Genomic DNA, 15,091 nt, shown 5'->3' on the forward strand with positions numbered 1-15,091 from the left:
TAAATACTTAGTTTTTGTTACGTTAAGTGATAGTTTATTACATGTAAACCATTCCATAGATTGTTCCATAGATTGTTCCATAGAAACGCCCCTCGAAAAGAAATACCTAACTTGCCTAAATTGGTTCTGAAAACTGGTTGAAGAAGGAAATTATCATTTCGTAAATTATATTTATTTTTTTATTTTAGGGAATATAAATTGTGAAATGAAACCGGAGCTGTACGAGTTTTACATTTAAACTTAAAACACAGTAGATTAAAAATATTTAGTTGAAATATTTTTAAAATATTCATTTCAATAAAAAAGGTTTAGCATGCAAAAAACGGTCTTTAAAATTAATAAGACGTGCAGCATGTTTCTGTTGGTGATAAAGGGGTTCTAATTTACTTTTATTGACACTACCCCAAGCCGCATTCGCATAGTTTATGTGGCAGTTAATGAACGAGTGGTATAGTTGAGTTAAAATATGCTTATTTAACATGATTCTTGATTTATATAATATACCTAAACTTTTTGAATTTTGGCAGGTAATGTTTTCGATATGTTTTTTCCATGTGAGATTTTCATTAATTGAAACCCCTAAAAAGTTTGTACATGTTGCTCTCTTAATTAATCAAATAATCATTCTGCTGTTAAACCGGTGAAAGATAAGTTTGATGAATGTGCTGTGGTGATTGAAGTTTTATGTGATACTAGTTAAAATGGGACACAAGATGTGCAGCACAAAGTCTTTTACTTGTTGTCTGTAGTTATACATTTATCTGGTACTTGTACTTTTAGGCTGCTCTACTTGAGGAACTTGATCATATACAACAATATCTTCAGAATTTACTCTTGACAAAACGGTTACCAAGCTTTAAAACTTTTTCTGCAGGAGAAACGCAACCACTTAGCATGCTATTGAAAAATTTCTTCTAAAATCAGATTAATGTGGAATTCCATTCGAAAGACGAATAAAGTACAAGAAGAGTATAGCAGGGACACATCAAGGCAGCAAATATTAATTTAAAGACAGTCAGATCAATATTTTATCAGTATTTGACGTTTTGAAGTTCACAGCTGAGTGGAACTTCCTTGAGTCTCTCCGAATACTTTATCTAAACCTAAAACAATTATTTCTTAAAATTTTTGTGTCTGTGGCTTCGCGGTAGAAGACCTTTTTAAAACTGAAACTTATAAAGAACTATTTGCAAATAACCATGGGATAATCAAGCTTTCTAATCTAGTTCATATACCTGAGTTTTGACTTGAGTTGGCTTAGAATTCTAAATGGGTTACAAAAGGGATTGGCTGGTTATTATTTGCATCCCATTGATGCAAATGGTATAATCGTAGTGTTCTTTTTTTTATTATGTTTTATTGGCATCTTTTTTATTAAAAACTTTTAAAGAAAGTTTAGACAACGATATTAATGAACTGGCGAACGAACTGAATTTTCTTTAACAAATTTTCATAAACTATTTAGCCTCTGTATTAGCATAAGGATTTTCAAAGAAAAATTCAAAGAAAAAGCAATGATATAAACAATATCTGGATATTCCAAAAAATTATAAATGTTTTAACCAAACCACCCTTATCTTAAAAGATTGACGTCATAAATCGAACTATTTTATCATGGGTACCTAAATTAGACAAGGACTTCGTAAAGTTGGCTTTATAACAACCTTCCGTTTTGGTAATTCCTTAAATAATACACAATGCTGTAATAATTTAAACTAATAGATAAATCAAAAACCACCCGGAAGTATACCAGCTTGATTGTACACGAGGTATATACAAGGAAAACAATTTTTACACCAGCTTGATTGCACACGAGGTGAAACAAGGAAAACAATTTTTACACTTTTTTTACGCTTTTTTTTTCAAACAACTAAAATAGAAAAATTCATCGAAGCCATCGAAATACAGCGTTTTCAATACTGGAAATTAAGTCGAAATACTTTAAAATGTGGCAATGGTGACTTGGTAATGACTCATCATTAGAAAACATTTTTTTAGTAAAACTAAAAAACTTTTAAAAGTCAATTTCCACTCAATCTTTTTTCTAGGAGAACGAAAAAAGGGAAAGTAAACAATAACTAATTGAGCATGCATGTTACAAATTTTAATTTGTTCAAAGTAAAACTACAGATGCTCGCGTAATTATTTTTCCCTTTCCTTTTAAGTTCCCCATAGTACGAGGAACGGGAAACTCATTTGTACGGTGCACGTACGGATGAGTTTACAGTACTGACTTATATATTACGTTGGAATGACATCATTTATTTTTTGTTTACAACATTTAACTATTATTATTTATTTCTTGAAAAGATTTAGTAATGTAGAAATTTAACAAAATTATTTCATATAAAAAGATTTCATCAGTACTTCTTCTTGTTTAAGTGTTGTTGTGCAAATCTTCAATTTTTTAGTGTAAATATTTTTTAATTAAGATACTGTTGTTATGGATGACCTTTTTCAATTTTTTTTAAACAGAGTATTGTTAAATTAATATAATAAGGAATAACTGTTCCATAACTTTTTTTATTTAATCGTTGGCAGTGTCATTGGCAGTGTCATGGTTTTTTCATTAAGGGTCAATTTTTGTCAGTAGGGTCAGGGTCAGGAAGGGTCAGGAACGGTTTTGTTATTAGGATCTTGTCATTTTTGTCAAAAACTTGTTATTAAGAAACCAAAATCGAAACAATTTATATGATAAATCACATTATGTTGTTACAAGTAATGTAACTTTCCAAATATTAAAAAAAAAACCATGTTAAAAAGTTTTCTACTTCTTGCAAATAAAATTTTTTTGCAGCATCTTGTAAATAAAACAGGTTTTATTTACAAAAATTTTGCAGCAAGTATCTTTACATTTAAACAGTTATATATTTTTTATTAGATGTTACAAATCAAACTTAGCGGAAATAAGTTGTTTCGGTAAATTAATGATGGTAAGCTATTACTGGATGTGTGTTGGAAAAATCTCATTTATTCTTTTATTAGTGGATAGACTTAATAGAAAGTTAGTTTTCGTAAGGCTTGCAGTTTAGACTATAAAACGCGGTGACTTAAGAAAAGCTCTTAAATTATTTTTTGTTGTGATGGTCCAAACAATTTTGCATCAATAAATGCTTTTCCTATAACATTCTCAGGTAGAAAATAGTCTTGAAGCCATAGTTTTATTTTTCTAAACGGATATTTTCTTTGATGTATTTTGATATAAACACAATTCTATGCGCAAGACTGTATTGAAACTTCTTTTAGCTGTAATGAAGGTTGGTGACTGCAATAATTTAAATATCTTTGAGAGTTTGTAGCTTTATAAAATATCTCTGTTTTGATACGTTTGTTATTTGAAAAAAACAAACTAAAATAATTTGTTAATAAAGTCATTAAGCCTCTTTTGTGAGATAAAAAAGAATAAAATAAAAAGAAAGATTAAAGATAAAAGGTTAGATGATAAAACAGTAAGATTAGCATTTTGCATTTTGTATAAAAAAAACTTAAGATCATGAAACTTTTACAATTTAATCTAGTAATAAAATTTAAAAGATTAAATATATTTCTTGAATTTAGTTTCAAGAAACCTAATTAAAGATGGCCATATTAAGTCATTCAGTTATATTAGCACACAAGATACACCTATGACCAGTTTATCTACGCTCATATAAGCGCTGCCAAATTTGATAATATTGGTGGGATGACTCATCGTGGCATTGATGTTATTAAGCCACATAATAAGGTTTTCAGCCTCCAAAAAATAACAATATTTACTTAGAACAAGCCTCACTCATTCTTGGGATACCTTCACCGGTCTTGTATACAATTATAGAGTCGCACGGGTCCTGTATGCAATCATACTGTCGCACTGCTCCTGTATCAATCAGAAACAAAACTATTATTACTTTTCTCTTAATACCTTAATACCATTTCTTAATTATTTTATACTTTTTCTGAAAATTTGAAATGGATTTAGATAAAAAAGCCTTATATTTATATATGCTTCATAAGCATTTAAGTAATTCCAATATCTTATTTAAAAACAAAATTGTACTAAAAAATTTACTCTAATGACGTAATTTATAAACTTGCTAAAATGGAAAATTTAGTTACGGAGGAGAATTTTATTACGATAGAGATAAAAGTGTTTTAAGATTCTTTTAATAAAAATTAAAAGAACTTTAATTCTCATTTTATAGACATTAATAAATTCTTTTACTATCAAATTGCATGCGGCGGTTGAAATGAAGAACTATAATCGACTTGGAAGTTAAGGGTATTTTAAATTTATTTCTTTTAAACGATATAAACAAAGATTAATAGTTTTTAATTTTTATTTTATACTGCAAAACACAAAATAAGTAATATTCATTGAAAATTGTTTTAAAACGAGTAGTTCTAAATTGGGTGATTTCATGCGGTAAGAGTTCTGCGCCAAACGCACAGAAATAATAGTGCACCACCTTGCGGCAAAATACATTGCACCTTGCCGTAAAAAATATTTTTTTATTTTAGTTTTCTGTATAAGCAATCTTATTATTTCTGTATTAGCAATTTTATAGGAGTTGTAAAGATTAAAATAAAAGAGTAAACATAAATGATACCAAATGCCAGTAAACTAAGTAATTATAAATAGTCTGTATTTTACCAGTAAAAAGAAAACTATTAACAATTTTAATATATTTTTTGATTATGTATTTATAATGTTTTATAGCTTTTGTAATTTTTATAGCATTTATATGGCAAAGTATAAGCATATGTACTATACTATAATATACCAAAGTAAAAACATATAAAATATTACTCATTTAGGTTTTGAGCTATTTTTAAGCCAGTAACCGTTGTATGCATAAAACAATAAGATTTTTGTTATAACTTGAAATTATTGTTGCTATAGTAATTTTACGACATTGACGTAGTGCGGTAGTAATTGTTTTCTACATATCGTCGCATGAGAATTATTGGGTTCTATCTGCATTTTTTTATGTTAAAAGAATCTAACGATTAAAGTTTTAATTAATAATTAATAATAAAAACAAACAACTTTAAAAATATTATGAATAATAATATATTCTTACTAATGAAACCATAATAATATAAACGACTTGTAATTTATAACTATAAAGAATAATAAAAACATTTTAAAATTAAATATCGAAAGTTAAGTTCTCACAACATAATTCTCATGCGACGATATGCTTTTGTATACTAAAAGGTTTCTATAATGTAGAATTGTTGTTACTTGTAAAAAATTTAGCAGAAAAATTAATTCAAGACTCCATCTTTATTTAGCAACAATAAAAGATATTTTACGCAATGTTTTTGAACGATGTTTCTTATGTTTTTGTTAAGAGCAAGAATTTTTGATCTATTTAAAGTACTTATGTTGAAAAACTTAACTCATTTTTTACTTTTAAATGGCTCAGTAAAATCAGTAATCTAAATGAACGTATTTTGTGTATCAATCATCCGGCACAACTCCGTAAAAGGTTATTCGTGAAACCATGCGTAACTTTTAACGGAGTTTGTGTTGCACGTTTAAAAGTCCTGAAAACAAAAAGTGAAAAATACAAGAAAAAAACACGATGTGTCAAGCATAAGATTTCAATTCCATGAAATTACTCAATATTACTTATATTTATTTCAATTCCATGAAATTACTGAATATTACTGAATGAATATTACTATTTACCGAAAAAACAATACAAATTTAAAATTTTTATTAATGGTTTCACCGTTTCAAAAACGTAATATATTATTATACTAAGTTTACATAACAAGTGCAAAAATAACGTAAAAACACAAGTAAAATATCCCTTGAAATCAACGTGTTTTTAGTTTTCGTCTGGATTGCGACAAAAACGTATCTATTCGGTTTTAATTTCGAAAGTAAAATTAGATGTGCCGGTGTTGTGAAATCGATAAACCCCCATAATAGGCCGGGTGAAAAAAAAAAGCAATTGCTTTTACCCAGTAATTGTTCAGCTTTAGGCTTGTAAAAACTTAAGCAATTTTGGTCAAACTTTAATTCATATAAAGTTATACAGTTACTCCAAAAACGCTGAGTACAAGCAAATGCTTTTTTTTATTCACTCGGCCTATTAAACTAAATCCCGTTGGGTAGCAAATTTCCCGGGATGTTAATCAATTTCGAAGTAGATTAACTTTCCTTGAAATAAACTAACCTCTGTCGGCGAAACAATTTTACACCTAAAATAAATTGACTTTATTCTTTACTTATGCGCATTGCAAAAGTAGAAATTCAACTTCAATTTTAGTATTTTAAAAGCGTGTTTGTTTACAATTCTATTAATTGCTTGATTATATTGTTTCGATATGATAACAGTCATCAATTACGGAAAATTCGAGATCTACCCCTGTACATCACATGTAAGCTCCACATTACTGTAAGGTCCACTCTGTGGACCACAACTGTGCAATCAAATATTTTTAAATATATCTGAAGCTTATACTCCTATACTTCCTATATTCAGAAATTTTGTTTTTATAATCAGAAATTTCTAACTAAATAATATTACATAGTAAGTTTTGGAAATTATTATTTTATTATTATTAGAAAAAAAGAAAGGTTCACTAAAGGTTCACATGCAGGTAGAATATTAATGAGATTTTTATCTCTTTTTTTTTTTCACAACCAAACAGGCGAATATAAAGCTAGGCTTTTTTTACTATTATTTACTTTGAATATAGGCTTTTTTTACTATTATATTTTATTGTGAGAAATTTTCCCGGCTATGAAATCTGTGATTTTCTGTAAAAATCAGTCATGTCTTATAGTATCTTAATTTTTTTTTAAAATCTTTTCTTCTAACAAGGCTACAAGCAACCATTACTAGAGTTGGAAGTTACTGGAAGAGAAAAAACGAACTTTATAAATCAAGATAACGATTAACAGATGACTTAAAAGATTACTAACTATATGAATCAGGAAAGCAAGATAAACTAAACTAATTTGTCTAGTTTTTTTCGAGGAAAAAAACTAGACAAGTAAGAATTTTTGGGTAACTTAGTAACAGCCACATTGAAAGGATGAGACTAAATTGAATAACGAGTAACACGAGAATAAGTTTTATTAAATGGCATAAAAGACGCTAGCTCTTTAGAGCAGCGCCCATTATATAGTATTTATAGAAAAGAGAAAGAGAAGCAATATTACAACAATATGACAACGGTTGAAGGTTGACTGCAAAAACAGGTCCAACTATGTTTGTAATTCGTTTTTGCACCTTGTCAAAAAGAGAAAGGGCATCATTTGAAGATCCGCCCCAGATATGGCAACAATATTCCAAAAAAGAACAGACTTGAGATTCATAGATATAAAAAATAGAATCCGGAGTAAGAAAGTGGAAAGCATGATAAAGAGATGATATATCGATTTGACATATGATTTCCAATAAAGATCGGAAATCTTCTAGAATTAACTCTTACTTTCCAATAAAGAGTTAATCTTAGAAGATTGTAGAAGACGAAGGATAGATGACTCATTGAATGCATTACTGTTCATAAATATAGAAAGATCTAAATTGTTGCAATTACGATTAGCTCAAAAAAAAAAAAGTTTCACATGAGTTAGAGTTCACCAACCATTGAGAGCCACATGCTATGGTGATTAGTGAGATCTGTATAAGTGAGACTGTATAAGTGAGATCCTTTTCGAGCTCAAATGCCCATTCCAAGCAATCAGAGAGAGTTGGCTACTTATCAAGACAAGAATAAATGGTAGTATCATCAGCAAACAACGGCACCTTAGATGTGAGAATTTCTAGAAGATTGTTAATGTAAATTAAAAAAAGAATAGAGCCTAGGATAGAACCTTGAGGAACACCTAAAGTTACAGAAACAAAGAAGAGTGCTGTCCATTGAGGACAATTTTCAAACTACAATTTGTAAGGAAGAATTACGATGTATTAAGAAACATCTTAAAGATGTTTTCTAATACACCGTAAGAAAAGAGCTTATGGAAAAGACCAGCATGCCAAACTTTATCAATGGCTTTAGAAATATCAAAAGCAATAGCCTTAACTTCTCCGCATCTATAAAATACACGATAAAACCTATCAGTTGTTACCGTTAACAAACCAGCAGTAGAATCGAAATTCATAATGATGATCAGAAAGTGAGTTATTAGATTCAAGATGAGATATTAAGTGTTTGTTAAAGGCTTAAAAACCTTGATTATGATAGTAAGAAGACTAATGGGACAGTATTAAGACAAGTCAGATTGCTCTCCAAAACTTTTGAAAATAAGGATAAGAGATGCCGCTTTCCAGCTAAAAAACAAGACTCTGATAATCACTTGTTAAATAGATTTGAAAGTATAGACGATTGTTCCGGAGAAAACTTCTGCAAGACTGTTGCAGTTGTATTGTCCAAACCACAAGCTGTAGAAGAGTCTAAGCAGGGAATCACTTTAGACTTAGAGCTTGAGTGATACGAATGTCAAGCAACGGATCAACCTGTTTGTCTGCCATATCAGTTAGGATTTGATTAGTGGAATCAAGAGATAAGATTGATGTAAAGTTCCTAGCAAACAATTCAACTTTATTTTTAGGTAGCACAATGAGAGGAAAACCAGTAAGAAAAGTGAGACTTGACTTGGAATCGTCGCAAGGAAATAAAAGATTACATGCCGGCCTGAAACCAAGAAGTTACGTAAGAAGCACATTTGTCAGCAGTTTAAAAGTTTATTTTAATCAAGGATTAAAATAAACTTTTAAACTGCTGACAAAAAGTCTTCATGTGTAAACAGCAGTTTAAAAGTTTATTTTAATCAAGGAAACTTTAAATTAGTTTTTAAAGTTTGGTGATCATTTGTTTTTATTAGATAACATTTTTTTATGGTCTTTTTAAAAAACCTTTACCATAAGAAAAATTTCATTAAACAAAGATATTGTTTTGATAGAGGAAGTTCTTTTTTATATAGATATTTTGACATGTTCAAATGTTTTTGTTTAAATGAAGTTTAAAGATGTCATTAGTTATATAAGCATATATACAATATATATATATATATATATATATATATATATATATATATATATATATATAGATATATATATATATATATATATATATATATATATATATATATATATATATATATATATATAGATATATATATATATATATATATATATATATATATATATATATATATATATATATATATATATATATATATATATTGTATATATGCTTATATACAATATATATATATATATATATATATATATATATATATATAAATATATATATATATATGTATATATGTATATATATGTATATATATATACGCATGTTATCCGTTTCCTTTAAAAAATTGGATGAGTTTCCACTCATTCAATTTTTTGAAGGGAACGAATAAAATGCGTAGTATAGAGCGGATAACATGCGTAGTATAGAGCGGATAACATGCGTAATATAGATTTTATTTTTGTCCGGAGGACAAATTAAAACTTATACTACGGATGCCCACGTGATTATTTTTTCCGTTCCTGTGAAAAAACGGATGAGTGAAAACTCATCTCGTCTTTTTTATATAGATCAGTTTTTAAATTATAATAACATTTGTTTAAATAAAGTTTATACAAAATACAAAAAAGGTTTGACAAAACGATGATTTATTTAAAGTCTTTTTTTTCTTTTTTTATTTATGACCTTTTTCTTAAAATGTAAAACGTTTAAAAAGTGAGGAGGTTTCAAGGTTTCTAATAACTCGTAATTTCTATAACAGGTAAGGTTTCTAATAACAGGTAATTAATTTCTAATAACTGGTAGGTTTCTAATAACAGGTAAAGTTTACAAAACTTACCTGCTAATAAAAGGGTTTTTTTCGTTAAAACTACTTAAACAAAAAAAACTTTTGTTTGTGCCTCAAATGAAATCTTTTTTATTTTAGAGGCTAACTATAAATTTTTTATTTTAGAGGCTAACTACAAATGATTACCACTAATACGTTCAAATTCAGACAAATTGGTTGCAAAAAATAACTTCAATTGTTCACTAACTTATTTAAATTAAGATAATTTTAAATAAATATAAAAAAAAATTTAAATACAAAATAAGACCTCAATAAGCAAAATTTTATTCCAAAAAATAAGAACTGAGTCTGTTTCTGTGTTTTCTGTGTTTGGACAACTAAAACTTGTGGAAACTGCAAGTCAAATCTATATATCAAACAAAACGGCCAGGATATCATATTACATTACAGTATTACAAAAATGTCACTAGCCCATGCTTTTTAGATTTTAAAAATGGAATAAGGATAGTTCAAGATAATTTACCAGAACAAAATTGAAGAGGACTATTGAACAGAACACAACCCATAACGTTAAGAGACACAAACATAATGGCGCAAACATTTTTTGCAAAAAAAATTAGATTAGTTTTAGTTTAATATAGTTAATGAATGCTGTTTTAGGATAAAGCTTAATATTTTACAGAGAAATAGGTTACTAAAAAAAAGAGAATATATTTGAATTTATGCATGTTTTGTGTGTGTCAGTAAAGTCGGGAATTTTTTTTTTATGCATTTTATATACATTGTTAAGCATAGAAAAATTAAAACGTTTTTTAGCGTTATTTTTTATTAAAAATAGTAATTCATTATTAGTGAAAAATTATTGGTTAATTATTAAATAAAAATTAAAACGGGGACCAAATTAATTGAAATAAGTCACAAATAAGCAAATTTTTGAGAAATCATTTTTATTAACTCTCATAATTAAATAAAATTGCATTTAAAAACGCTGTTCATATAAAGTTCAGCACTGAGATTGTTTTCTAGTACTTGGTGAAAGAAACTTTAACTTTCAGAAATGTTTGTATTCTTTCTGGCATAGAGTAAAGTTCAGTAACAGTTCCCAGTCAATTCAACATTTCTTGCCTATGAGTTTATGATCATTTTTATCAACTGTTGCTTATTTGTAATCATTTTCTTTCTCGTATCAGCTTTAAGAATCGAACACGAATTCTCGAGAGGGTTCATGCCTGGGCTATTGTCCGGCCATATTAAAACGGCCATGCAAAAAACTATAAACTTATTATGAGCAAAATACTATTAAAGAAAAACTTCGTCAATTTGAAGTACAAGAACAAAATCGTTTTTCGAAAATGCCGGTAACCTCCTGGTTTAGGAAAATTGTTTATTGAAAATAAAGGTGCTTTACTGTGTATCATTACTTATTTTAAAATTTTTTTAAAATTTTTTTCAGCCCCCAAATTAATTAAGTTGAACATGTTAATCACCCTCAAGTTAATTTAGTTGATCATGTTGATAAAACATCAAAAACTTTAATCTATTGTTGTTGAAAGAGATTGTGATTGTGAAAGTGAAAGTCATGCGCAAGCGCAGTAAAATTTGCGTATTTCCAGAGATTTAAAAATGGCTACAGATTCCAAATATAAAAAATTTCTCATTGACAACAAACTACTTTTTCTAACTTCTGGCTATCAAGCATGCATTTAGCTATTTATTAAACAGAAATTATTATAAAGGGATACATAATGCAATAATTCAAATTAGATAAAAAAACCTCTGAAAATAAATAATATGTAATTTCAGCAATAGCGACTTTTTTATGTTTTGTTTATATTGTTATATATTGATTTTAAATCCTTTTTAAAATTTTTTTGAGCGTAGCAATTAATTATTTTGGACATTTTCAGATAGGCAAACTTTTTATCTTTTTGGAAATGTGTTTAATTTTTTTAATATTAAAAGATATATTTTCAACATAAACTTTAATACACACACATATATATATATATATATATATATATATATATATATATATATATATATATATATATTATATATATATATATATATATATATATATATATATATATATATATATATATATATATATATATATATATATATATATATATAGTTTCAGTTTTAAACTTTTATAAAAAAATCAAGACTTTTATGTAATATACTTTTTAAAACGTCATTTTATAAATAAAAATTATATAATGAAGATAACTTGAACAACCTTCCCGTTATCCCAAAGATCCCAAAGAACATATGGTCTTCTACGAGTCTCCGTTTTCTTTTCTTTTTTTAATAACGATCATTACATTTATATATATTTATTATTATATATTTGTATTTTAATTATTGTAATAAATGCTTATTTAAAATGTAATAAAAAGTAAAAAAAAAATCAAAAAAACATTAACATACGAATGCATTTGCGTAATCGGGAAACAATGTCTTTGTTGAAATCAAAAAAAGACCTAATTTAAGTAATGAACTAATACTAAAACTCAACTATATATTAAAATGCTTAAAAATAACTTTCACCTGTTTTCAAATAAAACAATTTTATGTTTAGTCAGTTTTATTTTTTTTATTTTTGAGGTGCTCTGTTATATGAGCTTTTGCTTTTATCACCTTAATTATAACAAGTAAGTTTAAAAAATTTTTAAAGACATTCTTTTCGAAGATTTATTCTAAAATGTTTTCCCTTATAAATAAACAAAAAAGTTAAGGTGAAAAGGTGGGAAGGGCACTTGTTCCCCTTGTGTTGTTAGGCCTGGAAAATGCTTTAATATGCAACATCCTAACCTTATTGGGGCTATACAACTGCTGAAAGTTTTAAAGCTCAACCTATTTTAGAGGGTAGTGAAAAATTAACTGCAAGATTTTGTACCAAAAAAGCGAGCAAGTTTAATACGACCCTTCCCCGGCCCTTTGCCCCTAGAAACAAAACATATCTTTAACATAAAAGCTCACCAGGACTATTTCAGAGCTGTTGCTAGTCTGAAAGGTAGCAATAAAAGGTAGTGATTGCAAGATTCAGTAAGAACTGACAACGGCCAAACAAAGGAAGGAAAATTTATATATATACAGAGCCGGAACCAGCTTTTTTTGGTCTTTGAGATAGCTAACTTTCAGACATGGAGCAAACTCCAAACATTTATATGTTTATACTTATGTCAAATAAGGATGCTTTGCAAAAAATTGCGATGATTGGAGGCTGGGAACAAAAAAGCCCCAAATTTTGTGCCCCCCCTGCCCCAAACGTGAGAGCAACAAGTTGATAAAATATTTTTTGTACTGTTTTTAACTAGACTAGTATTCATCGATAAATTTTAAATTTCATAGTAAAATATTTTAGCTTTCAAAAATTACGACTATATAAAATTTGAACCCCCCTTCAATTTGATGGGGTTATAAATTTTATATATATATATTTTTTATATATATATTCGTCATTATTAATATAAGTTTGTACAACATTTTACCGTGAAATATATGACTGGAGCAAGTAGAAGACAATAGTCTTATCAACTTGCCCCATTTTTGTCGTTGACAAAATATAACAAAATATAAATCAAATACAAATATAATAAAATATTTATAAGACATATAATTTTTTTTTTTTTTTTTTTTTTTACAATGAACATCATTAAATAACCAAGCAAGTAATATAATAGAATTTCAAGAAAAAGTGAAGATTTAAATTGAAAAAGGAAAAATTTTAAAAATAAGAGATTGTTTCATTAATGTTGAGGTCTAGTAGCTGTTGCTTTACAACGCATTTAAAATGTTGGAATGAGTTTATCGTTTTTATTTTGTTTGTTAGAAATGAGTTCCACAATTGGGGTCCTCTGCTGGATATTGAGAATTTAGATTGTCTTAAAAAGGTTTTCGGAATGTAGTAGTTCTTGATAGAGAATTTTGTTTGATATTTGTGAATAATAAGGCGAAAAAAGTTATGGAAGACTTCAGGGACCAGATCATTTTTGAGTTTAAACATGAACAGAAGAGTGCAATAGATATTTTGTTCGTAGATATTAAAAATTCTCAGTTCCTTCATTAAATGTTTAGAATTGGCATTTCTATTTGCGTTTGTTAATATACGGCATGCTTGTTTCTGTTTTTTATATATTAAATCTAGTTTTGATTGGTAGGTACTAGCCCAAGCAATATTGCAGTAGTTAATATAGCTATGTATATATGCAAAATAAAAACTTTTAAGGCATGCATTATTTAAATTATAACTGGTTTTATGCATAATTCCAATGTTTTTAGATATTTCGTGTTTTAATATATTAATGTGGTCTTTCCAGCTAATATGTTCATCTAAGAATACCCCGAGAAATTTAACTGAGAACGCTCGATTTAGTCTAACTTTGTCTAATAGAATATCTGGAAGTTTTAATGGTAGTCTGTCTGAATTGTATGGTTTTGTGAAAAAGATATAATTACATTTCTCAATGTTGACAGAAAGTTTGTTTGCTTTAAACCAATCGCTCAGCTCTTCAAGTTCCTGATTTACTGTATTAAAAAGTGTAGTAATGTTTGAGTGGGTATAGAAAGCTTGAGTGTCATCTGCGAAAAGAATGAAGTTCAATATACTGGAAGATAAAAATATGTCATTTATATAGATTAGGAAAAGCAGAGGTCCTAGAATAGACCCCTGGGGAACACCACATGTGACGATTTCAAGGGGAGTGTATGTTTTATTGTAAAATAAGGCTTGTTTACGGTTTTTTAGATAGCAACTGAACCATTTTAAATTTTTATTTTTTATACCATAATTATAAAGTTTGTATAGAAGGATCTCGTGGTCCACTGTATCGAAAGCCTTTGAAAGGTCGATAAATACTCCAAGGGTGTGTTTGTTTTTGTCGAAGCCACTTAAAATTTCGTTAACTAATTTTATTACAGCATGTTCAGTTGAGTGGCGTTTTTTAAATCCGTATTGGTTATTGTAGAGGATGTTATGATTTTGAAGGTATGTAAAGAGTCTATTATACATTATGCGCTCCAATATTTTTGAGAAGCATGGGAGTATGGAGAATGTAGTTAGATAAAGTCGAGTCATCTCCGCTTTTAAATACTGGAACTACGCGTGCTAATTTTAGGCGGTCAGGAAAAACTCCATTTTTTAATGAGAGATTAAAGATATACATTAGGGGATACTCAATAACGTCATAAACGTTTTTAACAACTTTAGAGTCTATGTCATCAAGACCAGAACTTTTTCTAGACTGTATGGTTTCAAAAGCATTCCAAATCATCAGGAGATAAGTCATACTCATCCATTGTAAAGTCTCCTTTTTTTAAGTGTGA

General features: G+C 27.9%; 1 protein-coding gene across 3 annotated transcripts in view; it reads left to right on the forward strand.

The window, feature by feature from the left end:
• The first annotated feature begins 4,101 nt into the window (after positions 1–4,101).
• The window catches only part of LOC136080822 (uncharacterized), a 40,025-nt gene continuing 29,035 nt past the window's right edge, over positions 4,102–15,091 (forward strand). For 2 of the 3 annotated variants that reach the window (XM_065798059.1, XM_065798061.1), the window contains exon 1: positions 4,119–4,258. The gene's annotated coding sequence lies outside the window, so the exon portion shown is untranslated. Of the gene's footprint in view, positions 4,259–15,091 lie in introns of all 3 variants that reach the window. The other variant, XM_065798060.1, reaches the window with a different exon arrangement.

Source organism: Hydra vulgaris, chromosome 05 (genome assembly GCF_038396675.1).
Source record: "Hydra vulgaris chromosome 05, alternate assembly HydraT2T_AEP".
Lineage (NCBI taxonomy): Eukaryota > Metazoa > Cnidaria > Hydrozoa > Anthoathecata > Hydridae > Hydra > Hydra vulgaris.